General features: G+C 38.5%; 1 long non-coding RNA gene and 1 pseudogene across 7 annotated transcripts; one reads left to right on the top strand and one right to left on the bottom strand.

The window, feature by feature from the left end:
* Positions 1 to 8,007: 8,007 nt before the first annotated feature.
* LOC117165543 (rRNA biogenesis protein RRP5-like) lies at positions 8,008 to 14,443 on the bottom strand (annotated as a pseudogene).
* An 8,248-nt stretch (positions 14,444 to 22,691) lies between these two features.
* LOC117165541 (uncharacterized) lies at positions 22,692 to 26,684 on the top strand. 7 transcript variants are annotated; one of them, XR_013060899.1, is made up of 6 exons: positions 24,687 to 24,779; positions 24,851 to 25,005; positions 25,118 to 25,208; positions 25,859 to 25,948; positions 26,179 to 26,268; positions 26,368 to 26,684. It is a non-coding gene; the product is annotated as an uncharacterized LOC117165541 (long non-coding RNA). The 7 variants fall into 7 exon arrangements; XR_013060898.1 differs by having other exon boundaries at positions 24,765 to 25,005; XR_013060902.1 differs by lacking the exons at positions 24,687 to 24,779; positions 24,851 to 25,005; positions 25,118 to 25,208 and adding an exon at positions 22,692 to 22,710.
* The last annotated feature ends 1,307 nt before the right edge of the window (positions 26,685 to 27,991 follow it).

Genomic DNA, 27,991 nt, shown 5'->3' with positions numbered 1-27,991 from the left:
TCGAGTAAGATGATTGCCAGATGTCGATGCGTCTCCGCAGTACATGTTCGGCTAGCCTGAGGGCCCGTTATAAATCTTAAGATTTAGCTAACTAAAGTCCTTCAAACAGACAAACAGTCTTTGTCCCAACTACGGGAAAATAGAGGAGACCTATTTTTCAACGAGCGGCGTCTCCCACTAGCAACTTTCCCTCGAGGGCGGCTAGCATCTTTTTCTAACCACCGATATGGAGATTGACCAATTAGCAGCAACGCCAATTTCCCTTACTTTCTGAACGAAGGCTTTTCTCGACGAATCCGATGATCTCGTGTCCTTAGACACACCCCATTATAGTTCTTCTTTGTGGCATCATCGGGACGGAAACTCACTCTCTCGCTTGCGATCTCATCGACGAAAAGGTTGACACCTTACGGTCAGTGAATATCACCAAAGAATCTGACATAGAGTACGTACACCTACCATCCCGTTGGCTGCGTATTTGTTAGTGAACCTAAGATCATTGTCACTAGTGTTGCAAGTGTATGATCATCGTCAGTTTGCGTCAACTCTGTAACCTTTTTGTTTGTGTCAATAAAAGTCACTTCCGTGGTCTAAGAAGATGGATAGCTTCAGTGAAGAATCATTACCTACCCCAAGTCCTCACCGTGATAGCGACTCGAGCCCGGATTCGGATCGTGACTCGACATGTCAATAGGAAAGGATGTACTTACTTTTAATAGGTGTGTACCCCTACGAGGTAAGACTTGGGCGAAGCGCGGTGATGTGTGAAGAAGGTTTCGATTTTAGGAGGTAGAACAGGATATCCTGAGAAGTGGAGTTTTATATTAAATTATATTAAAGTTATATTAATTTTATAATAGTAATATTATTATTATGGCAATAAACATTGTGCAGGTACGATGAAGTTTAGCATTTTTTACCTATTTAACAGCAGATAGTTTATTGTAATTGACTATAGAGTTTATACGATTAATTGTTTACTAATATCGACTAGAGAAGGAGGTTTTTAACTCTCCATATATCTATCAATGTTTATGTGTTTTATTAATTATTACTTGGTTGTAAGCATATATGAAGGAGGTACTTACTTGCTTTTACTAATGTACTTACTTGAGAGGTAAGTCTTGGCTTGCGTAGTGTTTAGGGAACGAGGTTTTTGATATCTAAAAATTGACTTTGAATTATTATTCATGAAGTGGATCTCGCTAGGATATCTATGCTCATTTTAATAATGGACTTCCGTTGACGCATTTCCTAGCAAAAGCGTCTCCCCACGACTGGTCAAAAATACAGTATGCTTGTGCGAATTTCAACAAAATTGCAATGGGTTACAATGGATTACAAAGGGGGAGGGAAGTGCAATGAATTATTACGATAAATTGTAAGGGGTGTGAAGTACCAGGGTGTATGTTACATGGCTCCATCAAGCGGCGGTATTAGGCGGGGGGGGCGGTGTATCGCTCACACCAGTTCCCGGGCCCCTTTCAATCGCAGCCGGGGCGGTCATCGTGGAGGTTTTAGTCGGCTGGAGTCCGGCACTACCACGCCGCTTTTCCCCAGAAGCGACCTGGTGTCCGTGCGGATTTCCTCCACGTTAATAAAAAAAAAAGGGTGTATGTTACAAGGGAGTCGACGTGGATTATGATCGAGTGAGTGAGTTACAATATGTTTGGGTATAATTAAATGGTAATATCTTCGCTGAACAAAAATAAATGGAATAATTGGAGGATCTAATGTTAAATGTGAGAGAAACAAGAAGTGTAATGCTCGATAATCATGGCGTGATGAGTCATAGATGAACAATATCAAAGAATATAAAGCAATAAATTATTGAATTATTGAATTAAAATATGAAGAGGAGTTGGTAAAGTCGAGTTTCTATAGAAAATGGAATTACGAATCTCAATTTAAATGATAAAACTTTAAAAGGAAATAAAATTAGAATTGAATTAGAAGAAGCCAGAGTTCAATAAAATATAATAAAGAGTGGTAATATAATGAAGGAGTATTACGTATAATACTACATAATATAATTGAACAACTATATAAATATAAAGTTTTAAGAAGAAATTTATTTTCAACCTTAAGTAATTTAAATACAATAGCTTAGGATAAATATGTTTGGAACTATAATGACTCGTCAGATAAAGTCAGTTCATAATGGAAAACAGTGAAAGAATTAGAGAGTGGAATTAGAGAGAAAGGAATTAATAGGAAACAGTAGATAATTTAAAAAGTAATAAATTAATGTATATAACGTATTAGTAAATGTTTAATATGCGTGAGTACGTTGTTGTAGATAATTCGAAAGGACGTTGGTTGTTCGCATTTATTGATGAGTTATTATAGCTTCATAACTACAAATTAATTAATTAATTAATTACAAACTATTAAATTAATGGTTAAGAATGGAAAGATTAAAAACGCCTTTAATAACAATAACTCATCACGCTAAGCCTGTTTATCGTGTTTTGTTTTTGTTTTAGTCGTTATTTATTTTACTTTTAATTGAATAACGAGAATGGTTTTGTATTAATTGACAACGCAACAGTATTTAATATTGGCTTCGAGATGATAATTAATATAATAGATTTAAATGGTGTAAGATTATGAAGTATGATAGAGAATGCAATTGCACACGATGGAACACAATAATATACTAACACTGCCCTTTGGGTGGCTTCGACACGATTAATACCTGCTGGATTGGCACATGAATATTAGTAGATCGATGAATTGAAGAAGGTACATGTGGGTGGTAGCATTGGGGCAAGGTGAGGTTTTCTTGTCACTAGGGTCAACTGTGAGTTGATGGGATAGGGGAAATGCAAATGCAAATGCTTATATGCAATGCAGTGTAGGAAGTAGGGCTCACATAATAATTTGAACGACGTTATGAGACGCGCACGTATCATACGGTTGCCATATTGGTAAGCGGGCCCCTTCTTTAGGGGCTTTATGATACATTAAGTGGTGCCATCTACATGTATGAAGTGAAGTATTATTCAATATGAAATTGTATGTGTCAATCTGACTAAGTGGGCCACCTGGTGGCAATGGTTAATTAAGAAAGATTAGTAACATGTACCGAGGGACATCTATGCAGTAGGGCTCGATGTATGCTGTTACAGTGGAAACCTCATGTACCTCCGAATTAAAAAGGGTTTACCCTCCGATGAGCAAGAAAAATCATAATTATTGGCGGAGTGAACAGTTGATGAAGTTAAGAAAGGAGGTGATGACGACGAGAAGAAGAGCTAGAGAGCAATGGCGAGAGGAACTGGAGACGCGGCACAGTGGATTTAGGAGTTGCGGAAAAAGAAGAGGCAGATGAGGAAACTGATTCGAACGAACAAGGAGAAGGGTTGAAAGGAGTTCTGTGCCTCGTTGGGCAGGGATCCATAGCGAAGGCCGTACAGGGCTATCATGACGTAGCTTTTCTTAACGAGACCGAGGGGAAATATAAGTAGAACCCACGGGAGTATTAGTGTCAGCGAGGGCTTGATCACGAAGGAAGCGCTACTGGATGCCGGAGCTGAGATGAACCGGAATAAAGCGGTTGGTGTAGATGGCATACCAGGAACGGTGGTAAAAGAAATTGAAGGTTGCAAAATTACGTGTTGAACAGTGTTATCAACTGAGCACGAAGAAATTCGTTTTTCTTGAAAATGAAGCTTTATATGGAAAGATCTTATTCCACATTTTTCTCTTATTTTTGCACGTCGAATAACTTCCCTCTGCTTAATCGGTAACTAACCAAATTTACATGTTTCAAACAGATTTCCAAGATCAATTTTCTCGAAAACAAAGCCTGTTATTCTTTATATCTTTCTTGTTTTTCTTCGTACAAAACTGTTTTTCGTTTGTTCCTATTACTTGACCGGATCTTATGTTTCACATATTCTAACATACTCTATTCATATAAAAATTCGTAGTATAATAATCGTTACTTTCGATATTAAAATCATTATTAAATATTCGTTTAATTAATCTTAAAATTGTGATACAATCATAAAAAGCTATCAAAAGAATGATGTCTAGATTTTACAAGCATGCCACAAAATATATATGTCGGAGATGAAAGGACACCGGGGCCTTCCTTTGGAATTCATCGGAAAACCCTCAATATTTTAGCCTCTATAACTTAACTCGATTACAATTGTTCGAGATTTGTGATAATGAGCTTGGGCTCGAGGCGACAACCAGTCGCCGAACGTAGCAGCGGTCAAGGGATGAACGCTTTGCCTGACAAAAGTATGAGGTAATAGTATAGTTCTCCTTAAAAAAAAATAGTTGTAGCGGTACTCGACAGTAAACATTCCAACGGTTTCTGTCCCGTGGCTCGCCACACGCAGACCCTATTCTCTGGGTGCGACGATTACCAGACGTCGATGCATCTCCACAGTACATGTTCAGCTAGCTTGAGGGCCTGTTATAAATCTTAAGATTTAGTTAACTAGTTAAGTTCTTCAAACAGACAAACAGTCTTTATCCTAACAGTCCCTAAATCTCTAACACCTACTGCGGGAAGATACGGGAAATCTGCTTTCCTCAAGGACGACGCTTCCCGCTAGCAACTTTCTTTCGAGGGCGGTTAGCATCCTTCTTCAACCATCAACATAGAAATTAACCAATTAACAGCGACGTTCATTTCCCTCACTTTCCTAAGGAAAACTTTCCTTAATGAATCCGATTATCTCGTACCCTTAGTCACACCTCCGCAGCGTCATCGTCACAGAAGGACAGTTCCTCTACGTTCCTTGAGTAGTCATCATCTTAATTTATATCGCGCACTTTGCTCAATCGCCACCTTAACTCATCGTCTATCAGTTGTAACCGAGAATTGCGAATCGTCAAGTGTAATCGCGAGTTCTACGCAAAGTGTCGAAAGAGAGAATTGTTAATAAATATACTGTTTAAATATCTCCGAGTGTTTTCTTTTGGCATCTATTACGCCCTACACACTTCAAATTCACAAGACATGATCCGTTAATTTCGCGATTTCCTGTGTCTTCTACGTGACACTATCTTCCATTATTGTGTGGAAGAGAAATCGGATGATATTAATAACTTAAAAAGAAAGAAACAAAATCAAGAGAACATGGTAGCCGCCAAAAGAATAACAATTGAAAAGTTACAAAAAGTACCAAAGATAAAAAACGAAACAGAGAAAAACGAACGTGTGTTGAACGAACAGGAGAAGAAAAGGTTAAACTGAAATATACCAAACCTTCCAAACAAGATTTGAGATATGCGCTTAACAATGTTAATAATGGTGACGATAACGAGCAGAAGCCAAGGATATTTGCGTATGGATTTTACTGGGATAACAACCCTGATTTAACTCTCCTTCAGCCTAAAGAGTCATCTAACGATTGTGAAGAAAAGCCAAAACTGAGAAATAAGAAATTAAGTGCCGCTGAACGTTGAGAACAGAAAACACAGAAGGAACGTGAAGTTCGTCAAAGAGAAGAAGCGCTCGTCAATAACCAGTTATCAAATTCTGTAGATCAGTTCGACAGATTAGTTTTAGCTATTCCAGACAGTTCAATAGTATGGCTACAGTATACGGCATACCGTCTACAAGCAACAGAAATAGAGAAAGTAAGAGCAGTCGCGACAAGAGCGGTGTAAACGAATAATTTCAGGGAACAGAAGGAAAAATTAAACGTTTGGAAGGCTTAGTTGAATTTAGAATCGAAATTTGGAATTCCTGACTCATTAAATGATGTTTTTCAAGAGGCAGTGAGGTCTAACGACTCACTGAAAATATACAGTCACATGTTGGCTGTTCGTGTCGTGGCTGGCAGGCAGATGGAATTAGAAAAAACAATTAATACCATGATTGGGAAGTTTAAACATATTCCCGAGACATGATTTAATAGTGGAGAAGGATTATTAAAAATCGAGGCACATTATGCAGAGAGCATTGCAATCTTTGCCAGTATCTGAACGTAACAAGTACTTTCTCCAGGGCACCCCCAAAATTTCATTTATGAAGTAAGCACTCTATGAAATTAGAAATATCAACTCGTTTTGGTTATTATTATCGCACAACTTGTCTTCTACATAGTATTTCTTTTCGAAAGCAAATCTTACCATGCAAATAGGCATAATAATTTATTCTGTGAAACTTAATGAAATATTTCGTTTTATTTTAGAATGAACAGTATAAGACAGATCTATCTTCAAAATTCTTCAACAGTCTCTGATTTTTTTGCTTCACAAGCTGCAGGCAACTGATCCTAAACCAGATGGAGGAATCAGCTACATCGGGGCAATAAGCAACGAGGCAACCCACGCGCGACTACATCACGAATCAAGAACATTATATCCAGAGATGAATAAACCATAGACTTATGGTACGATCCATATTTTTATGTCCATAGTCTATGACTACATTTATGAAAAAGTAGACGGTGACCGCGCGGTTTTTGATTTAGCTTCTCAATTTTGGCTACTAACTATTAAAAATTTGTAGTTCGTCCAAAAATTCAAATCGTGTCTCTCTTCAAATTGATCGATGATACACTTCATACAGAGCATCACATAAATGAATCGGTAGAGATCTCGAGTCGAAACAATATAAATCTACATTATTTAATGTCTTCATGATGCAGCATGGATTACCTCAAAAATATGCTTAAGAAGATAGACGCAAAACATAATAACCACGAACGGGAAGTATAAAAACGAAGACTTCTTGGACAAGGGTATCTACCTGGGTACCTACAAAACCAAATTGTACAATTTCAGGCACAATTCAAATGTCGCCGAGACCTCTGAAGAAGTCAATAGCGCGGACGTGGTTGTAACGATCGATTAGCTAAAACTACTGCTGCACAATGGAGCAGTTGCGTCCCAAACGTACTAAAAGATTTTTGATTAGACATATTCCTGTTTTTGTCATTACAGAATAATCAATAAAAAGGACGCACTTGAGATCAGAGAAATTGTAAATATGTCAATTTATTATTACTTTTTTCATTTTTATCTGTATCAATATTAATAGTATTTTGCATATGTGGTAGAAAACTTTACATAACTGGACTGTTTTAGGTATTGTGTAATTAAGGTTGTATTTTCAACCAATCGCGGGGAGACGTAATCGCGCGGAAACACATCAGCGGGAGTCGTAAATTCCCGTTACGATTATAATAATCAACGTCGAGAATAGATCGATCTCCTGATTTCCGTTAAGATAATAGAGGTGGTTGAGGTGGTATAGCGCTGCGATTAACAGGATTATAAACTATATATTTTCAACAAATTGATACAACGAACTTACGCCGTTGCGTATGATATATGTCGTAGACGACGATTTGGCGTATGAAGATGCGATACACATGCACAGTATTCTTTGGTAATACAGCAAGGCCCTTACAGTTGAGTTTCTTGTTGTAGTTGACGTAGTAATAGAGGAGACTGATGTTCCGATCTCATGCAATTACGGAGGAAAGCTCGGTGTGGGTGTGTTTTCTTGAACGAAGAAAGCGGATTCGTTCCTCACACTTTTCGTTAATAAGGTGAGAGTAACGATATGTGATGCCTATTGGTTTCAGTCATGTTAATGAGTGGTGAGAGGAGAAGGAAACCTCCTACCAACCTTGCTAGGGGGTGTCATTGTTTACAGGAAAAAACCGGATTTTCCGTTAGATAAATATCCACTTTTTCCGTTAGGTCACTGCCCGCAGTCTCCGTAATTTTTAAGAGCGCCTAATAAGCCTAAGGACCTTTCCAATAACCCTCTATAAACCGAAAACCTTTCTAGGCTTAAAAAGTCCTCCAGGACAAAAGGATTAACTTAAAACATGTGTTAAAATAATGACGTTAAAAAGTTAAAGTTTTATGGTGGGGCCTTAGATTTATTGAGGGCCTGTTTAATGGTGCTTGGGTTTTGACGGTCCGACAATGAAGGACGTCGCACGGATCATCTTGCGCGACGTAACATAGGTTTTGCTCACGTGATGTAATGAAATATGTGTCAAAATGTTTTATTATTTTTAATCATTTTGTACACTGCTTCTCTACATATTCTACAGCCATTTCTTGAACACGAGTCATGTCTTCCTCAGTACCATGCTGCTCTTCAACATTTTTTTTATTATTTATTGATTTAAATTTTTACAATTTGTCCAGTAGGACATTTGGTAAAATATTATAGCGGTATACTAATATAACATGTGGGTGGCTACCCCCAGCGGGGTACCATTATCGTGTTTGTTAGGTTATGTCCTTGTGAGATCGGATGCTTTTTCGATGTCCATAAAGAGTGCCGTGCAGTATTGTTTTGTTTTCAGCACCTGTAAGATTTCATTGACGAGTCTGTGCGTTTGTTCTATTGTGGAGTGTTTGTTTCTGAATCCGAATTGGTGATCCGGTATTAGTTGATTTTTCTCTATTATGGGTTTTATCCGGTCGTAAATTATTTTTTCTAGTATCTTAGAGAACACCGGAAGTAGTGAGATTGGTCGGTAGGATTTGGTTTCGTGTGGGTCCTTGCCTGGTTTGGGTATCATTATAATTTGTGCCAGTTTCCAAGTTTTTGGAAAGTATTGTATTCTTAGTATTGCGTTAACTATTATTGTGATTTGTCTTATTCCTTTTGGCGGAAGGTTTTTTAAGATTTTGCCGTTAATTAGGTCGATTCCTGGTGCTTAATTATTTTTTGTTTTCTCAATTATGTTTCTGATTTCTTGTGCTATTGCTTTGGGTATGGTGTAGTGATTGTCAGTTGGTGTACTAGTAGTTAGCGCATCCTCGTCCGTATGACTATTGTGGTTGCTGTTGTTGATATTATGTGGTGTGAATGTGTTGCATAGGTGGTTGGAAAATTCTTCAGCTTGCTCTTCGTTGCTTCTTGCCCATTCTTCTGGTTGCTGGTACCAGTTTTATTGTCTTCTTTATTTTTTTTGTGGCTTTCCATAGGGAGTAGTTGTAGTTCTCGTGAGCAGATAATGACTCGATGAACTTTGTGAACTCGTTGTTATTGTGCTCTTTTATTTTGTTTTTTATTTCTTTTGTGAATTTGTTTAGGTGTTTTTTGTTTTCTTTTGTTCTGTGTTTTTGCCATTTTGCTTTCGCTTTTCTTTTTTCTCTAATTTTTTCGAGGATGTCTAGTGGAACTGTTTTTGTTTGTCTGTTGGTTGTTTCAGGTATAGTGGTTGCCCTTGCTGCTTCTTGGATAGTTTCTGCGAATGTTGTTACTGCTTGATCGATGTGTTCAGGTGTTTTCAGTGGGATGTTGCAGCTGATTTTGCTCTCTATTATTTCTTTGAATATTTGCCATTTGGTGGTTTTATTGCATAGCTTCTCTGTGCTGCTGTAAAGTATTGGTTTGTTTCTGTATTCAATTATTATGGGCGTATGGTCGAAGGTAAGCTCGAGGCTGGGTGCTATGTTTAGTTTATTTGCGTTTAGCCCCTTTGTAACTGCAAAGTCTAGCAGGTCAGGTATTTTGCTCAGGTCTGTCGGCCAGTATGTCGGTCTTCCTGTGGATAATATATTGAGGTTATTGTTTCTAATGTATTTTTCCAAGGTTCTACCTCGAGGTGTAATGATTCTTGATCCCCATAGTGTGTGCTTTGAATTATAGTCTCCCGCTGCAATGTACTTGTCACCTAAGTGTCGAAAGTACTCTTCCCACATTTGCGTTGTAGATTTGTGTCGCGGCGGTACGTATACTGCTGACAACTGCAGTTGGTTGCTGTTAGTCTGTACGGTAACGGTGGTTGCTTGTATATGTTCCTTACTGACCTGACTGTGTAGGTGATGTTTAATGTCGTTTTTTTATTACTACTGCCATCCCTCCGTGTGCTTTCCCTGAAGGATGCTTGGTGTCGCATATGGTGTAGTGCGGTATTTTTTTATAGCTGTTCATTGTGAGGTGTGTTTCTGAAACGAGTAGTATATCGATGTTGTTGCTATACAGGAATGTTTTAGTTTCTAGGGCCCTTTGTTGTAGGCCGTTAGAGTTCCAGGTTGCTATTTTAAGCGTGTCTATTTTTATTTTTTGCTCATCATGTTAGTAAGTAATTGTAACATGTCTGTTATCTGCTGTGTTTGCTGTCTGAGGAGTTCGTTTTGTTCGCTTATCATTTTTGTGAGTATTTCGGTGTTTTTTATGGAATGTTTTATTAACTCTTTGATTTCTGTAGCGTCGTTGCTGTGGTTGTTCTATTCTTGATTATCTAGGGGTGACGACCGGTTGACTATTTGCGCGTAGCTTCGGTTTTTGACGGTATTGGTGTTAGTGTGGTTATTGTTCATTACATGCTGTGTATTTGGTGTTGACATAGATTCTGTGTTGTCTTGTTGCGTGTGGAAATTGTTGTGTGTCCTGTTTTGAATCGGCGGGAAGAGTTTGCTTTGTAGTTGTTTTCTGACTACGCAGCCTTTGTAGCTGGCTTGTGTTCACTGTTAGGTGCTTTCCTGCGCATTCGACACACGCCGGGTTTCTGTTGCAGTAGTTTTTTGTGTGTCCGTATTGTTGACACCGCATGCATTGTGGTATATCTTTTTTATGTCTGGGTGGCTCGACTGTGATTATTGTGTTTGAGATTTTTTTAATTTCAAATATTTCTTTGTTGTTGCTTTTCGGTTCTAACTCTATTAGGAATAGCGGTAGTGGTTGCTTAGTGTCAAATCTGGCTAAATTGTTGATCGTTCTTACCTGGTGTCCGATCTTGGCCAATTCCTCGCATATTTTGTTTGTATTTGTTTTGGAGTGTAGACCTCTGATTACTGCTTTGCAGCTCTTGTCGGATTTGGGTTGGTAAGTGTGATACCCAGCGTTTTCTTCCTTTAGCGCTTTAGTTACTTTTCTGTAGGTTTCTGGGGTATTAGTTTGTACTTTTACCTGGTCCAGTTTGAGCTGTTTGATAGTGCAGTTTTCTTTTCCTGCCGTGCTGTTTAGCAGATCAATGAGGGGGTCTATTATTTTTGCGTCTATGTAGATTGGTGGTGGCTTGGGAGTGTGTGTTCTTGGTTTTTCTGTAGGGTCTGTGTCCATCTCTTCTGTCAGTGAGCTGAAGGAGTTTTGTGTAGGAATTTCTTGTAGCCATTGTTGACTTTCTGTTTCTGTGGTCCTCCTATCGTTTGTGTTTGTGTTTATTTTTCTTTTTTTGCTGGGAGTTACAGTTCTCCAACTTTCGTTATGTTGTGGTAGATCCTTGTTAGTATTGCTCTTTACGTCGTCTTCTTGTATTATTTCCATTTCTATTTCTTTTGTATTTGCGCAGTCCTGTACTTCTCTTGTTGTTTTAATCGGTCTCTGTTGGTCTACTGCCCTGCTTATAGTGTATGTTTCTCCTTTGTTTAGTATTCTTATTGATGGTACTTTTTCCATCCTCGATTGGTTCTGTTGCTCTACTCTTGTCGCACAATGTCGGAGACACTATGTTTTACGTACGCATAGCTCAACTTTTTAAAGAGGATCTTTACCTTTCTAGGCGGTAATGCCTGAACAACTGCTCTCTCTAGAACTTTCCTGTAAATACAAATTATTAGAAGATAAATTCTGTATGAAATTAAAAAGACAAAATATAGTTGAAAAAATATTTTTACCTTGCTATATCAGTATCATTAGATTTAACTAGAGAATCAACATAACAAGACCATATATCCACCTGTTTCGGATAAGAACTTAGAATTTGCTCAAACAGAGTTACTGCTCTCTCTTTATTTCTGTAGTGTATATACGTTCAGATGCTGGCAAAGATTGGAATGCTCTCTGCATAATATGCCTCGATTTGTCCCTCAAACCCATTTTTAGCAACCCTTCTCCACAATTAAATCACATCTCGGGAATACAGTTAAATTTTCCAATCATGGTATTAATTGTTTTCTCTAGTTCCATCTGCCTGCTAGCCTCGACATGAACAGTCAACATGTGACTGTATACTTTCAGTGAATCGTTAGACTTCACTGCCTCTTGAAAAACATCATTCAGTGCTTTAGGAAATCCAAATTTAGACTCCAAGTTCAACCAAGCCTTCCAAACGTTTAATTTTTCCTTCTGTTCCCTGAAATTAATCGTTTTCACCGCTCTTCTTGCAACTGCTCTTGCTTTCTCGATTTCTGTTGTTTGTAAATGATATTCCATATACTGTAACCATACTATTGAACTGTCTAGACTAGCTAAAACTAATCTGTCGAACTGATGTACAGAATTTGGTAACTGGTTATTGGCGAGTGCTTCTTCTCTTTGACGTATTTCACGTTTCTCCTGTCTTTTTTGTTCTCGACGTTCAGCGGCACATAATTTCTTATTTCTCAGATTTGGTTTTTCTTCTACTTCATCTTCACTATCGCAAGATGACTCTTCATCCTGAAGGAGAGTTGAGTCAGCATATTTCAAATCTTCTTCGGAGGCTTTGGTATCTTCCAGTTTAATCTTTTCTTCTCCTGTTTGTTCAACACACATTCTCTTTGAATATTCCTTTTCTAAATCTTTCTCTGGTTTTTCTCTGTTTCGTTTCCCTTTGTTTTTCATGTTTCGTCTTCCCGTAACTTTTCAATTCTTATTTTTTTGGCGAGTGCCACGTACTCTTGATTTTGCTTCTTTCTTTTTAAGTTATTATTATCATCCGATTTCTCTCTCACACAACACTTCTTTTCAAATGCAGATTTTATGACGCTGAGAGACATAATATCGGATTTTTTGAAATTTAATGAGGTGTAACATTTAATTTTAGAATGAATAGTATAAGGTGTTAGATCTGGCAGTAAACTATTTATGTGACGACGTACAGGTATCGCAGCTAAAGTTCCGTTGCCAATACTTTGAAGGAGCATCAGGATAAACCAGTTTGTCACCATTAAGATTCTACCACGTAGCAATTTACCGTCGGGAAATTGTATTTGCTTATTTTGTTTGGCACTTATTTTGGCACTTATGCATTATTAACGATAACGTGGTCGATTGGACAAGCTCATGTACGTAATTTTTCCATATAATCGTCCCAGAAATTTTGTCCCCTATTTTTTTATTCTCAGAGTAATGATTCTTAGACACTATACCTAGCAAGTTATTCTGCAATTGAACAACCAACCAATCAGGCGTAATTTTTTCAATCTCTCCAGTAACTCTCTGCCCTAATTTGACAGATGCAATGGGTCTGTTTTTGTAATATGAATTCCTTGAAAGTTCTACTAATTTATTAAAATACAGGATCAATGGATTCAATGCTGCCACTATTCTACTTTTAGGATTAGATGGACCATCGTATATTTTCTTTAGCGGTAATGTTAGTCTTAATTGTTGTTCTTTCCTGTTAATAGAAAATATTTTTGCCAATAAAATTTGGTTTGTGTGCAGTAGATTAAAATTACTAACGTTACTATGGGATACATATCCAAATGGCGTATATTCTGCAACTGGAAAAATAAGTCTTATACCAGTCTTATACCCATATCCTTGATCGTACAGGGTATACAGTCTCCTATTTTCAGTTTTTCAAAATTCCTGTACCTTCCTTGAGTTGCAAAAGTCCTAGTTAAAATTAAATTAGGTACTGTAGCAAATAGAAGAGCTGAAAGTGTATGTCCAGGAACATATTTTGATGCTAGTAGAGCTGCAATCTCCATACAAGGTGACATGTGACCATCTAGTAAAAATCCTGTACTAACAGTTTGTCCTTTATATCTACTGACTCTTAAATATAATCCCTGAGCGGATGATTCTATTATTGTGCCCTCTACTTCTTCACGAATATCGAATGTTGCTTCTTCAACTTTTATGTCTTGATTAGCCACATTTAGAACTACTTTTCCCGAATCTGTGTTCACTGTTTGAATTTTTACCAAAATTGTTTGTCCAGTTGAATAGTTTCAATTTACGTTAGATGTTTCCAGCTCGAGGGCAGTATGTGGAATCCAACCTTTGACATCCCCGAAAAACTTTACCAATATTCCACGCTTATGTATTTGAACGATAGTTGCGTGGTGTTTCGAGTCAATTTTCGCGTCTTGTATGTTTCCTAAAATGGGCAAGTCACTCGTTATTAAAGACCTTTTCAAAGTGAGATATACTTTTTTCGGCCTATATAAACGAACAAGACTCTTGCTTCTACTTCTTTGTCGACTTTCAGCTTTTGTAAGGGACTTAGATCTTCGTCAGATATATGATCTGGTGGAATTTTAACATTAAATTTACCAAGTTGTACATTAACGAAATCATTCAGTTTATCAATATTTGTAATCTTTACATTTACCACGTCGCCAGGTTTAAATGTTATATAGTAAATGACAACGTACATATTTTATAAACTGGCACATACAATCGTTTAGTGTAATGGTCGGGGTATCTACGTGTACTCTCTAAGTCACAAGTTAAGTAATTGCGAAGGCATATTAAGTTGAGTTATAAGTTTCAATTCCAACGAAGTAAGAACCTAATCCTTCTCATTCGCGCAAGCGAGAGAGCGGGAATCAAAGACTAATGTAAAATAATGCCTAGCATAGTGCTAATACCACGTACCATATAGTTGCTGAAACTTTTATGCTTCATACATAGACATAAACATAAATTGTTTCAATATAAATATTAATAATAAATATTAATTGAATGAATATAGATAACAATGACCACTATAGGTTTCATATATGAAGTATTAGACCGAACGAGGTATGAAATATACAAGATATAGTACTCCTTATAACATTTATAATAAAACAATCGTCTGCTCAGATATAATTTTTTCAATTTATAAAAATATGAATTTACACAAACACTCGCACTTTACTTATCATTACTTCCACAACAACGTTCTCTTTCTAAAGTTCAGATTTTCGTAACTGCAGATAAACGTGACACCCACATAGGCACTCATCATTTTTTTGTATTCTACTACAATAGCACTTGCTACAGTTCTGCTCGTAAAGAAATCTGACAGGCGTGTAATAGACAAAAAATCATTTATCAATAAGAGGAAGCAGTCGCGAGCGAGTCAGTTATAATTCGAGTTTCACGAGTTATTAACGGTAATTAACGGAGTTATACGAGTTATCGAGTCATCTGCGAGCAATCATACACTGTTTTTACGAATACGTTTGTACGAGCGTCTCTCGACAGTACTTATATTTGTCGGAGATGAAAGAACACCGGAGCTTTTGGAATTTTGGATAATCCCGCAACATTGTAACCTAGAGTCTACTATAGCTGTAATTAAACAATTGTAGTTGTTCAATCCAATTGTAATTGTTCGAGATTAGTGATAGTAAGCTTTGGCTCGAGGCGACAGTCCGTCGCCTAACGTAATCGCGGTCAAGGGATGAACGCTTTGTCTAACAAAGGTATGGAGTAATTCTATAGCCTTCCTTAAAAGAAATATTTGTGACGGCACGCGACGGTAAACATTCCAACGGTCTCTGTCCTGTAGCTCATCACACGCAGAGCCTATTCTCCGAGTAAGATTATTGCCAGATGTCGATGCGTCTCCGCAGTACATGTTCGGCTAGCCTGAAGGCCCGTTATAAATCTTAAGATTTAGTCAACTAAAGTCCTTCAAACAGACAAACAGTCTTTGTCCCACCTATGGGAAAATAGGGGAGACCTATTTTTCAACGAGCGGCGTCTCCCACTAGCAACTTTCCCTCGAGGGCGGCTAGCATCTTTTTCTAACCACCGATATGGAGATTGACCAATTAGCAGCAACGCCAATTTCCCTTACATTCTAAACGAAGACTTTTCTCGACGAATCCGATGATCTCGTGTCCTTAGACACACCCCATTATAGTTTTCCTCTGTGGCATCATCAGAACGGGAAAGTCATTCTTTCTCGCGATCTCATTGATGAAAGGAGTAACGCTTTACGACCAGTGAATATTACGCGTCCGACTTAGATTTTGTGAGCACGTTCATCTATCATCCCGTGGACCGCGGATTCGTTATTGAACCTAGGATCATTGTCATTAGTTTCTCGAGTACCTAACTACCACGGTTACTTGTCCGGTTCTATAATAATCGTATTTGCACTTGTCAATGTCTTCTCTATTGCATAACGACAACGTGTAACCCAAACGAAGATTCGTTTCACGCCCCTAACCCTAATTCTAATGTAAACCCGACATATATATATATATATTATATATATATTTTATTATATTTTTTTATATATATATATATATATATATATATATAATTAATTAAAAAGGGGGAAATATAATTCTGTAATATCGTAGAATAGCTTTGATTGAAGATCGGCTGAAATTAGAAAACACCGTGTACGTCGTCTTTTTGTAGTTTGTTTACATCCAAGAGCGCCTAGTAACAGTGACGCGAGAAAAGATAAACAGCGTCAAAACAGAAGTACGGTTTCATATTTCAAGGAGTGGCAATCGAGAGGCCAGAGCATGTGAGCCGAAAAGTGTGTGTGTGTGTGTGTGTGAGAGAGAGAGAGGACGAGAGCAAGAGCGAGCACGACCGAGCAGGAATGCATTGGCGAGGGTCAGAGTTGATCGAGACGTCGAAGCATAGAGTCGTTAGAATTGTCGAGTGTTAGAGTTGCTAGTGAGAGAGAGAGAGAGAGAGAGAGAGAGAGAGAGACAGTTACCAAATATAAAAAATACGAGCGTTGCATTTAGTTTTCCTGTTAATCAAACATCGTTTCTCTGTCTAACTAATATCTGTATTTTCAATCCATTATTAATAAATTATAATTATTCGGACAAAATTACATCTTTAATATATTCCGATATTACAAGTGGGGCTCGTCCGGAATTGAATAAGACAGAGAACGACACGATTTAACGGAGCTATTTGTGCGGGAGTAGAAAAGAATAGAATAAAATGGCAAACGTTGAAGACGAACGATTGTCGGGTGAAGAGGATTTGACGCTGGAAGAGCTGAGGAGTAAGCTCGCACAGATGAATCTGCCTATATCCGGTGCGAGATCAGTGCTGGTTGCCAGGTTGAACAGAGCGTGCAAACCTGGTCGATCTACTCCTAAGGATTCGAAGCGTGGCGAAGAACCAACAAACCAGCGAGATCTAAGAAGCAAGCAGAGAGCCGAACGCAGTCAAGAGGGAGAGGAAGACCTCGAGAAGCTGAGGACGAAAGAGCTGAGAGCGCGTCTCGTTAGCTTGGGGTTGAAGGTAACGGGAAGAAAATCCGAACTACGCGGGCTGCTACAGGCGGCCCTAGAAGGAAACGATGTATCGTCGGAAGAAGACAGCTCCGACGAAAGTGAAGGCGAGGACGATAAACAAGGCGCGCGAGAATACAGGAGAGGCACGCGAGTGGTGTATCAGGACCGCGATGAGTATCACCAGAAGGTATGCGTCGGTTCGATGTTGAGTCTTAAAGACGTAGAAGACTCATTAGAGAAATTCAGCGGGGATGATCTGCTGAGTGTAAATCAGTGGGTGGAAGACTTCGAGGAAATGGCAGAAGTGTGGGGTTGGTCAGACGCCCACATGGTGGCCAATGCTAAGAAATTACTCGCAGGCTCCGCTCAGGCCTTCGTACGACAAGAACGATGCGCGAAGTCCTGGGCAAAGCTAAAAAAGGCGTTGAGGAATGAGTTTGAAAATGTAGTAAGCGACCAACAGATACATCACGAGTTATCCCATAGAAAGAAGAAAGCAGATGAGAGTCTGCAACAATATATGTATGTAGCATCGTGGAGAAGGGCCTAAGAAACGTCGAGCTAACTACAGACAATGTCGCGAGAGCCGAGGCGCTGTCGGCTCCATCAATGCATTACCGGGTCCTTCAAGTAAATAGCCTTGCCGAAAAGACCTACGTGACCCTGGCTACGAGCGTCTGCAGAACACGTGTGCCTAGCAAAAGACAATAGAATGCTACAACGGCCAGAGAGTCAGTCGAGAAACAGAGTTTGCGAGTGGCGTTGCCGAGAGAGTGTTGATTGCATTTTGTGAAAGTCGAGTCGTTATCTAATTATTTAGTTGTGCTGTTTTCTGTACGTTTGGTGTGAATAGTTCAGGTTGAACAACAATCGTCTTTCTCTGTCCGATTAACATCTGTATCATCCATTCCTTGTAAATATATTATATCACAATATTACATGTATCACATGTGCGGGATTGCAAAACAAGGAAGGATTGATACGCAATCCTTGATAGACTACATTATTCAAGGCATTCCCGACGAGGTCGCGAACAAGACTGTGCTATATGGAGCCAGGAATATCGAGCAATTAAAAGAGCGTTTCAGGCGCTACGAAGCGATAAAAAGAGATATGGAGATGAGGACGAAATTTGTGGAGCCGAAGAGTAGCAGGGTAAAGCCGGTAGCGAAACTGTCCGAAACCGAGAGGAACAAGGAACCCGGTCGATCTGGAGATGCGAGGAAGGCGCGATGCTACAATTGCGGTGATGCGGAGCACGTATGTGCGGAGTGTCCGAGCAAATCGAGAGGACCTAAATGCTTCAAATGTAGGGAGTACGGACACATCGCATCAAAATGCGACAATTTGATTCCAGACACAATGATGCAACATTCGCTTATTATTGGCGCAGACTTTTTGGACACTGTTGAAATAAGTATAAAAGGGGGAGAATCTTTTATTAGTAGAATAAAGGACGAAAATCCCGATGAGTGTCCGGAAGTCCTCAAGATAGATGTAGAGACACAGGCGAGTGAGATAGATTTGTCACACGTTAAGGACATGCAACATAGGCTAAAAAGAGATTTGAAGAGAACCAAAGCATTGCTAAGAGACGCTCAAACGATGCTGGAGAGATCGAAAGGTGACTCGACGGGTAAAGCAGCTTTACGACAGCTGAAGAACCAGTTAGAAGATGCAGAATGCGCTAGAGCAGTTGCAGTTAAAGCGAAACAGGCACTGGAGCAAGAACCGAATGAGACGCAGGCTTCGTTGCAGGAAGCACTGCGGCAACGTTCCGAAGCAGAAGATCGTGTTAATGTAGCTAGTCGCGAACGAACTGAGCTACTGTCGCAATTGGAAGAAAATAAAGAAGAGTTGGCAGAAGTTTTGAAGAAGTATCGGGCAGCTGTGCAGCAAGTGTCGGAGGAACGGAGAATAGTGGCAAGACACGTGGTGATTGGTAAAGTGGACCACGAGATGGTGTCCTCGTCGGATTCTTGCGGCCAGCAGGAGGACTTAGCGAACATCACGAGGAGGAAGAATCTGGCTAAACAACAGCAACAGGATGTTGTTGATGATATTTGCGAATTTACTGAGAAGGATAGCGTTGCGGGTGTGAGAGTTGTTTCAAGTTTTCGGATAGACTCGAAGAGAGTCAACGCAAGGCGAACGAAAAGACAAGGGAAGTCGCACGTGCGGAATCCCTCCAATAATATCGATACGAAGATTCGATATACAGAGGATGTGGATGACGAAGACGACGATGGTATTGTCGAGGACACGATGAACGTGAAGACCTTCGAAAAAGGAGGGATCATAGTCTCGGTAGATGGTAAGTTGTTAACGTCTTCCATGTACGAACCGAGCCTACGAAAATGTCACGATGCTGCCACGACGATCAAAGCCCCTGACAAGAGTGAAATGGGTAAACAAACAACGGAGAGGAAGATAGAGGAAGAGCGAAAGAGGAGCAGTAGCATCGAGGACGAACAGGCCGCGGTGTTCCAAGAGGAACGAGATCAGTTGCGTACAGATGCAAAGAGACGGATCGAAGAGATCCAAGCCCGAGACAAGTGGACGTATAACAAGAGACGCAAGAAGGCGACAGCATACAGGACGGGAGATCTAGTGGCGATCGAGAGGACGCAGGGCGGTCCCCGACTAAAGCTGCATCCGAAGTTCCTTAACTAAAAGTAAAGGTCCTGCGAAATGACCGATACGTAGTGCAGCGAGAGCAGCACGATCACGGCAGCCGACCACATGAAGTGGTGGAATGTTAACGATAGTGATGTAAGTGCGAGCAGCGATGATGAGCACATCTGAGGGCAGATGTGATTGTCAGGAAAGGCCGATTGTAATATCGTAGAATAGCTTTGATTGGAGATCGGCTGAAATTAGAAAACACCGTGTACGTCGTCTTTTTGTAGTTTGTTTACATCCAAGAGCGCCTAGTAACAGTGACGCGAGAAAAGATATGCAGCGTCAAAACAGAAGTACGGTTTCATATTTCAAGGAGTGGCAATCGAGAGGCCAGAGTATGTGAGCCGAAAAGTGTGTGTGTGTGTGTGAGAGAGAGAGAGAGAGAGAGAGAGAGAGAGGACGAGAGCAAGAGCGAGCACGACCGAGCAGGAATGCATTGGCGAGGGTCAGAGTTGATCGAGACGTCGAAGCATAGTGTCGTTAGAATTGAGTTGCGAGTGTTGTCGAGTGTTAGAGTTGTTAGTGAGAGAGAGAGAGAGAGAGAGTTACCAAATAGTTGTCACGTTATTTGATGTAAATACGAGCGTTGCATTTAGTTTTCCTGTTAATCAAACATCGTTTCTCTGTCTAACTAATATCTGCATTTTCAATCCATTATTAATAAATTATAATTAATCGGACAAAATTACACCTTTAATATATTCCGATATTACAATTCTAATGTAAACCCGACATATATATATGTAGATATAGTAAATACTCGAACTTCTAATCGGATAAGTTTTACAAATGTTTAGTAGGGTAAGATTTATTTGTGTCGATAGGATTAATGGCGAAAGCTAATTTTTACTCGTTCGGGCGATTAATATAATACGGTTTATGACAAACGCTATCGTATGATGTAGGCGATGGCGATCGAGATTAGAAGGAATGCGTCTCGCAATGTTCGGAAATAAGTGAACTCGAGGGCGAAAAACTCGGTACAGAATCTTCGTGATTTAAGTCTAACTCTTCTCTGCGCCTCTTTTCTTCCCTTGTAACTTCTGCAGCAATTAATCGTTTGTACCAACGTTCGGCTCGCTTCTTGCTAAGGTGACTTTTATCTTCTCGATTCTTTCTTGTTTTTGTCATCCGATATGATCAAGGTGAAATGAATATCACTCTCTGTGAGCGACTTGTGCGATTTCGCAAGCCTTGCCCAAAGACGGGCAATATTTGCCAACGGCAATGGGAGGAGGAATGTGAAAATCGATAAGTGTTTTCGATAATTGAGAACACCGTAACACAGGTTTAACACAGCGAATAATCAGTTAGATTTAACAATTTAGAAAATATATGTCATTCTTGGCAACTAGTGCAGTCGTAAGCGAGAAATGATTATTTTAATTGGCAACTAGGTTCACTGTGGACAATCAGTGTGGCTTCGTAGGCCTCGCCCAAGGATGAGCAATCTGCTAACGATGGGAAGAGGAAAACGAAAAACCATAGATGTTCTCTGCGTTGAAAACACCGTAATCATTGGTTGATACAGCGAACAATTGTAAACGAAATAGATCGAAATTTTATAAAGTTGTTTTATTACAGACAATTTATTAAATCTTGGCCAAGAACGTTTATTTCAATTTTATATCGTGAATTCAAGACGTTCGGATGAAATCTACGCAAATTGTGTGCTTGATAGTTTTATCTGTCAACTATAGCTGCCGACGGGTGCCTTTGTTCAGAGACAACTTTGTTCGACTGCAAGTTAAAAGAGAAGAGGATATACAATTTCAAATTTCCTACCTTGATTAGATGTAAAGTCGATCGGCGGTATGTATGGCTTGGTGATGTGTCGAATTTTGACAATTAACTTTGATTCCGCAGATGAAGTGACAATACGAATGCTTAATTCGAATGAAGATTTTTTGAAACCCTTTTTAATATTCGATTTCGACGGACAGAGTGACGATGTGAATGGTCTGAATTTTAAATAAGGACTCTTCTACTCTATGTTATTCCCGCTTATTTATAATATCCTAATTGTCACGTGATGGATCATCTCTATGGGAATCACAGCATTGCTACGTGACAAATTAGGAATTTTCTAACTGTCTACTTTCGCGGATTGTGCTGAAGTTTCGTCTTCTTGATTATCTTATTTACGCTATTCCTAATTTCTCATATTCTTGAGACACGTAGATGCTACTGAAGTTTCGTCTTCTTAATTTCTCGTATTTCGTTGGGTATTAGGGACATGCAAGGTGCGTGATAAAATGTAGGTATCGTAGTAGCTCGTATTTTGCTAATGTTGCGTCTGCGATGTTTCCCAGAACTTCCTTACTGATGCCAGTGGAACGTGGCAGGCGCGTGCCAACTTGTCCTTGCTGAAGTTACATCTGCGATGTATCTGGTAACTTCCTTGCTGATGCCAGTGAATCGTTCAAGGCGCGTGGCTACTTAGTATTTGCCGAGTCTTCTTATGCGTTAAAATATCATTTTTTTTTTATAATAGTAAGCTTAATATATTTTTTCATGGTTTGTTTCTTACGGCTGGTTTCTATCAATTTCCAGTATTCTTGCGTTACGTTGTATTGATCATTATTTATTCTTTCTTCGTTACGATCTTTCATTTTATAATCATTTATTAAATATTTATTCCTTCGCTGAAAATATGATTTATTTTGTAACGCATAAAGATTACTATATGAACGTGTTGATTATACAAAATGGCCGCCTGTGAATGTTCCTAGTATATAGTAACATTTTATTAATGTGAAATCTATTATTTATCCGTTAATTATTTGTGACTTTATTTTAATAGTTGACGTACAATTGCAGTGGGAATAATATTATTTTGCATTTATTTAATGTGTGTAATTATTACATGTATTCCGATGCGCACGTGTAAGAGCTATCGTAACAATCCAAGATGGCCGCTAGTGAATGTCTCTAGTAAAAGTGTAGTGACGCGTCCTTAATTTGTTTAATATTGAAATAATTATTCGTCCGTCGCTTATTTTCCTCTATTTTAGCGCAGTTAGAATTTTTAAATGACAATAGTATTGTTTGTGTAATCATTATAATGTGTATATATACTATGTGTTATTTTAATATAATAACATGTGGATTGTGTTATTGTTAATTTTTTTATTTTTATAGAGTGTTCGCTTAATTAATTTAATACTAATATGTGCATAGTGTGTTATTTTAATATAATAACATGTGGATTGTGTTATTGTTAAATTTTATAATTTATCAATAGCACTGTTTTATTGTTGTGTTACAAGTGGTTTATTTTTATAGAGTGTTCGCTTAATTAATTTGATAGTAATATGTGCATAGTTTGTTATTACCAGTTCTATTACGTAACATAACCTTATTTCTCCACGCCAGAATTAATATAATTATGCTATATTAACTAAGTACAATATAATAATTTTTTATCTTAATCGCGGTTGTCGTTGATACTCAGTTAATCAGTTTTGATTAATTCATAACCTATTCCTATATTATTGGCTATTTTCTGTTTCTTTGTTATGCGGTTGTCGTTACCTTGTGCGTGTAATTTGCAGCCTTTACACAGAATAGAGGAGCTAATCTTATACATTGCTAGTTAAAATCTTTATTGTTTATAGGTTCTACAATTCTAATCCTTCATCGCCGAGTCCTTTACTTGGAACGGTTACATGGTGCGCGTTTGGTATCTTCTGGTTCTTCGTTACATGTCTAACACTTATCAAGACTACTTTTATTTATCCTAGAATTGTAAGTATATATATATATATATGTCGGGTTTACATTAGAATTAGGGTTAGGGGCGTGAAGCGAATCTTCGTTTGGATTACACGTCGTCGTTATGCAATAGAGCATTGGCTAGTGCAAGTACGATTACCATAGAACCGGACAAGTAACCGTGGTAATTAGATACTCGAGAAACTAATGACAATGATCCTAGGTTCAACAACGAATCCGCGGACAACGGGACGGTAGTCGTACGCACTCGCAAAAATCTAAGTCGGATTCTGTGTTAATATTCGCTGACCGTAAGGCGTTAATCTTTTTGTCGATGAGACCGCAAGAGAGAATGACTTTCCGTCCCGGTGATACCTCAGAGGAAAACCATGACGGGGTGTGTCTAAGGACACGAGGTCATCGGATTCGTCGGGGATATCCTACGTTCGGAAAGTAAGGGAAATTGACGTTGCTGCTAATTGGTCAATCTCCATATCGGTAGTTAGAAAAGGATGCTAGCCGCCCTTGCGGGAAGGTTGCTAGTGGGAGACGCCGCTCGTTGAAAAATAGGTCTCTCCTGTCTTCTTGTAACTGGGACAAAGACTGTGTATCTGTTGAAGGATTTTAGGTAACTAGATATTAGTGTTTATAACGGTCCTCGGGCTAGCCGATCACGTACTGCGGAGACGCGTCGGCATCTGGTAAACATCCTGCCCGGAGAATAGGATCTGCCTGTGGCGAGCTACGGGACAGAAACCGTTGCAATGTTTACTGTCACGTGTCGCTACAAATCTTTCTTTTAAGGAGAGCTATAGGGTTACTCAATGCCTTTGTTAGATGGAGAGTTCGTCCCGTTAACCGCGGCTACGTTCGGCGACTAATTGTCGCCTTGAGCCCAAGTTCATTGTCACAAGTCTCAAACAAATACAATTGGGTAGAATGACGGCAAATCGTTTAATTACAACTGTAGATTTTAATTACAATGTTTTTATGGATTTTCCCGAGGTTTCAGAGGGAAGGCACCGGTGTCCTCTTATCTCCGACATATATATAAAACACTATATTTTGTAAATATCTATATAGTAAAATAGTCCGTCCACTATCTTGGTCGCTAAGACCACTTCGCTAACATCGAATTGTTTTGTTATAATGTCGGAATATTTCCTTGGTTTTCCAGTTTCTTGTTGCTGCCTTGACTGTTTCGGTAGTATCTGGTTCAGTATTCCATAAGTATTCACTTAAGATTGGCAGTAGGCCTCTTGTAACTGCGTTGGCTTTAATGTATATCTTCCGATGTGAGTAACGAGCTTCTTATTATTATCAATTTCTATTCCAAGATGGTTTACAACATTCTTCCCCTTTTTAGGTTATGATTGGTTACCTCGGTATTTATTACCTTCGATATCTTCATACCGTCGTATATTATGTTTTGCAAAGTTGGATCCGTAGCCAATTCTCGTGGAGTTCCTGCATGCACATTTCCTTTAAGGATGATTGGTTGCATACAAACCTCGTTAACTTGTAAGATACCTTTTCTTGTTTGCTAAGACCATTCCGTCGGTGTTGAATCGTTTGTTATAATGTCACTAATTTTTAACTTTCCAATTTTCTCACGTCTTCTTGGTCATTCCAGTAGTATCGACTGCGATTCTTCGTACACATTTACTCCAATTTGGTAGCTGGTTTCTCATCACTGCGTTGACCCTTGTATAAACTTCTTCGATGTGAGTAGTAAATTATCGTTGTCACTCACCTAACCTATCTTAGTTATTTCTTAACTCTTCCTGCACTTATTAACTGATTTTATTTCTTCTTATTAAAGACCGCTGTGTCAACGCTGAGTTATTTCGTTATAATGTCATTAACTTTCTTGATTTTTTCGGTTTTATTTTCCATTAGCGAACTGTAAGTTTGTTGTCGAGCATCAATTATTGATTGTTGTGCTTCGTTTAGTTTAATTGAAATATAATTGTAAATTTTTAATAGTATTATTTTCTTCCATATATATTAAGGCAATTGAAGTTAGTTTATTTATTCGTTTCTGCTGACAGTCGTATACTATGTTCTACGGAGTGGGTCAACAGTTTGTTTCTGCGAAATTCCTGCATGTACGTTTTCTTCTACTATGATTAATTGTGCACTAGGTACTTTTAACTTTCACTGCTTTTAATTATTTTATTGAATTAACATATTGTGTATTTAAATGATGGTTAGAACATAATAATATTCCTTTTTCTTTTACGTTTCTACTATCTGCATGATTCGATAAGCACTGTCACACTTCCTTTGAGTTAGGCACAATATTGTTATAAACATTTAGTAATATTATGTTTTGTATTGAAACAATTGAAGTTAATTCTTCCATTTGTTTCAGTTGGCTGTCATACCTTGTGTTCTATGGATATGGACACATAACCTGACTTCGCATATACACTTCCTTCTACGATGAGTAATTGTTCACGAGGTACTTTCCACTTCCACTGTTTCGTAATTATTTTATTGAATGACACATTTTATAATTAATGGTTAGAACGCACATAATAATTTTCTTTTTCCTTTTAGGTTTGTACTATCTGCATGATTCGATAAGCAGTGTCACACTTCCTTTGCTTCAGGCACAATATTGTTATAAACATTTAGTAGTATTATGTTTTGTATCGGAACAATTAAAGTTAATTCCTACATTTGTTTCAGCTGGCTGTCGTAGATTATGTTCTACGGATATGGACACATAACCTGTCTTCGCACATACACTTCCTTCTACGATGAGTAATTGTTCACGAGGTATTTTCCACTTCCACTGTTTTGTAATTATTTTATTGAATTACACATTTTATATTTAAGTAATAGAGCACGCATAGTAATTTTCCTTTTTCCCTTTAGGTTACCACTATCTGCAGTATTCGACAAGCAGTGTTGTTCCATATACTACCGCACTCCGTTGTCTCTTGAAATCGTTCTTGTGGTCTGTTTCGATTGTGTTAGTTTTAACTTGTTCGAGTGTATTGTTCGTTGAATCCCTTTTACTTTAATCTTGACGTTTCGTGTGTAGATTCTGACAATAGTGCCTGGTTTATTGAAGTGTGTTAATATGCCTAGGTGTTTTATATATTTTATATCTAGTTGTATATAAGATATATTTTGTTTATTGTGGTTTTGTATGTCCATATTTGCTGTATATTAAATTGCTTGATATTTCCTGTTTGTTATAAAGGTGTGTATTCCTATCGTTCCATTCCTTTTTCCTTTCCTTTGAATTATTCATAAAGTTATTACGAGATTTGATTAAATTGTCGAATTGTAGGTTATCCTGATTGAATATAGTATTATGTCGTGATTTATTAATTAATTTGCGAGTCACTTTTGGTTAATTGGTTCTTCATAGTTTATCCTTAGTCGAATTATGAAATTATAGGTTATGTTGTACTCTTTATATTTACTATTTCGTTAGAGTACCTATTTTAACTTTATTATCTCTTATTTGCCCTCGTATACTAATTCTCTATATATGACTACATTTAATTAAACTTTTATTTAAACAATTTCCATTTTCGTTGTATCGTGTGTTCGTTTTGGATATTCGAATCGTCGCTCGCGTTATTTGTATATTGCGTTTTTCCGTTTTTCGGTACGGCACGTGCGTAGCGCGGGACGTGACACCCCCCCTCTCGGGGTTCAAATTTCCGAAGGAAATTTGACTGATCGCATCCCTGAGCTCGTTCGGAGCGGATGTAGTGACTGTTGGTAGTTGCTTTACTATAATGGTCGGTGTGATTGATATTCCTTGTAATCCTGATAATATCGAATTCATCAATCGTTGGAACGTGTTGGTGCGTTTTTCAATATATCTGTTCCCTCCAGCGTCTCGCCTGGAAGATGAAATCTGTCTTGATTTTTCTGTATTAGTGCTTCAACGTTTCTTCTTTCTTCTATGTTTAAATGTTCCAGTCGCAACAATTCCATTATTTTGTCGAACCTTGTTTCTTTAGATACTGAAATATTGTTGCACGTAGTATGAGAGAGCGAAGTGGGAATTATAAATTCTTTAATTACCATTGTAGGTATGGTAAATTCGTAATCCCTCAATGTGGTATTAATTACTTTTAGATAACCCCGTCTCTTATGGTTTCTCACAACCGCGTTTCCGAAATAGACTCCCTTAATCTGTTCAATTTTGGGAATAAATCCCTCGTTTGCCTCCGGATTTGCAATATTTATTGTACGTGGTACCGAACTTCGTTTCAGCACAATTATTGTATCGAACGGGATGTAAATACTTCCCCATTTAATATGTTTTTGCTCGTAATGCAGACGAGCTTTGCATCCTGCAAAAATTCGGATCCTAAGATTCCGTTTTGATCGATCAGCAATGATTCATCAAGTACATGAAAAGTAACTGAATGGCCCGCAACCTGTATTATTGTCTGCCCTAGGGTGACCAGATTCTTTGCCGAAATTCCTCGAAATTCAATTGATTCTTGCTCGTTGATGGTTGCTGAATCGGGTA

The sequence above is a fragment of the Bombus vancouverensis genome, unplaced genomic scaffold, assembly GCF_051014615.1.
Source record: "Bombus vancouverensis nearcticus unplaced genomic scaffold, iyBomVanc1_principal scaffold0026, whole genome shotgun sequence".
Lineage (NCBI taxonomy): Eukaryota > Metazoa > Arthropoda > Insecta > Hymenoptera > Apidae > Bombus > Bombus vancouverensis.
This window is presented reverse-complemented; position numbering and strand designations above follow the sequence as displayed.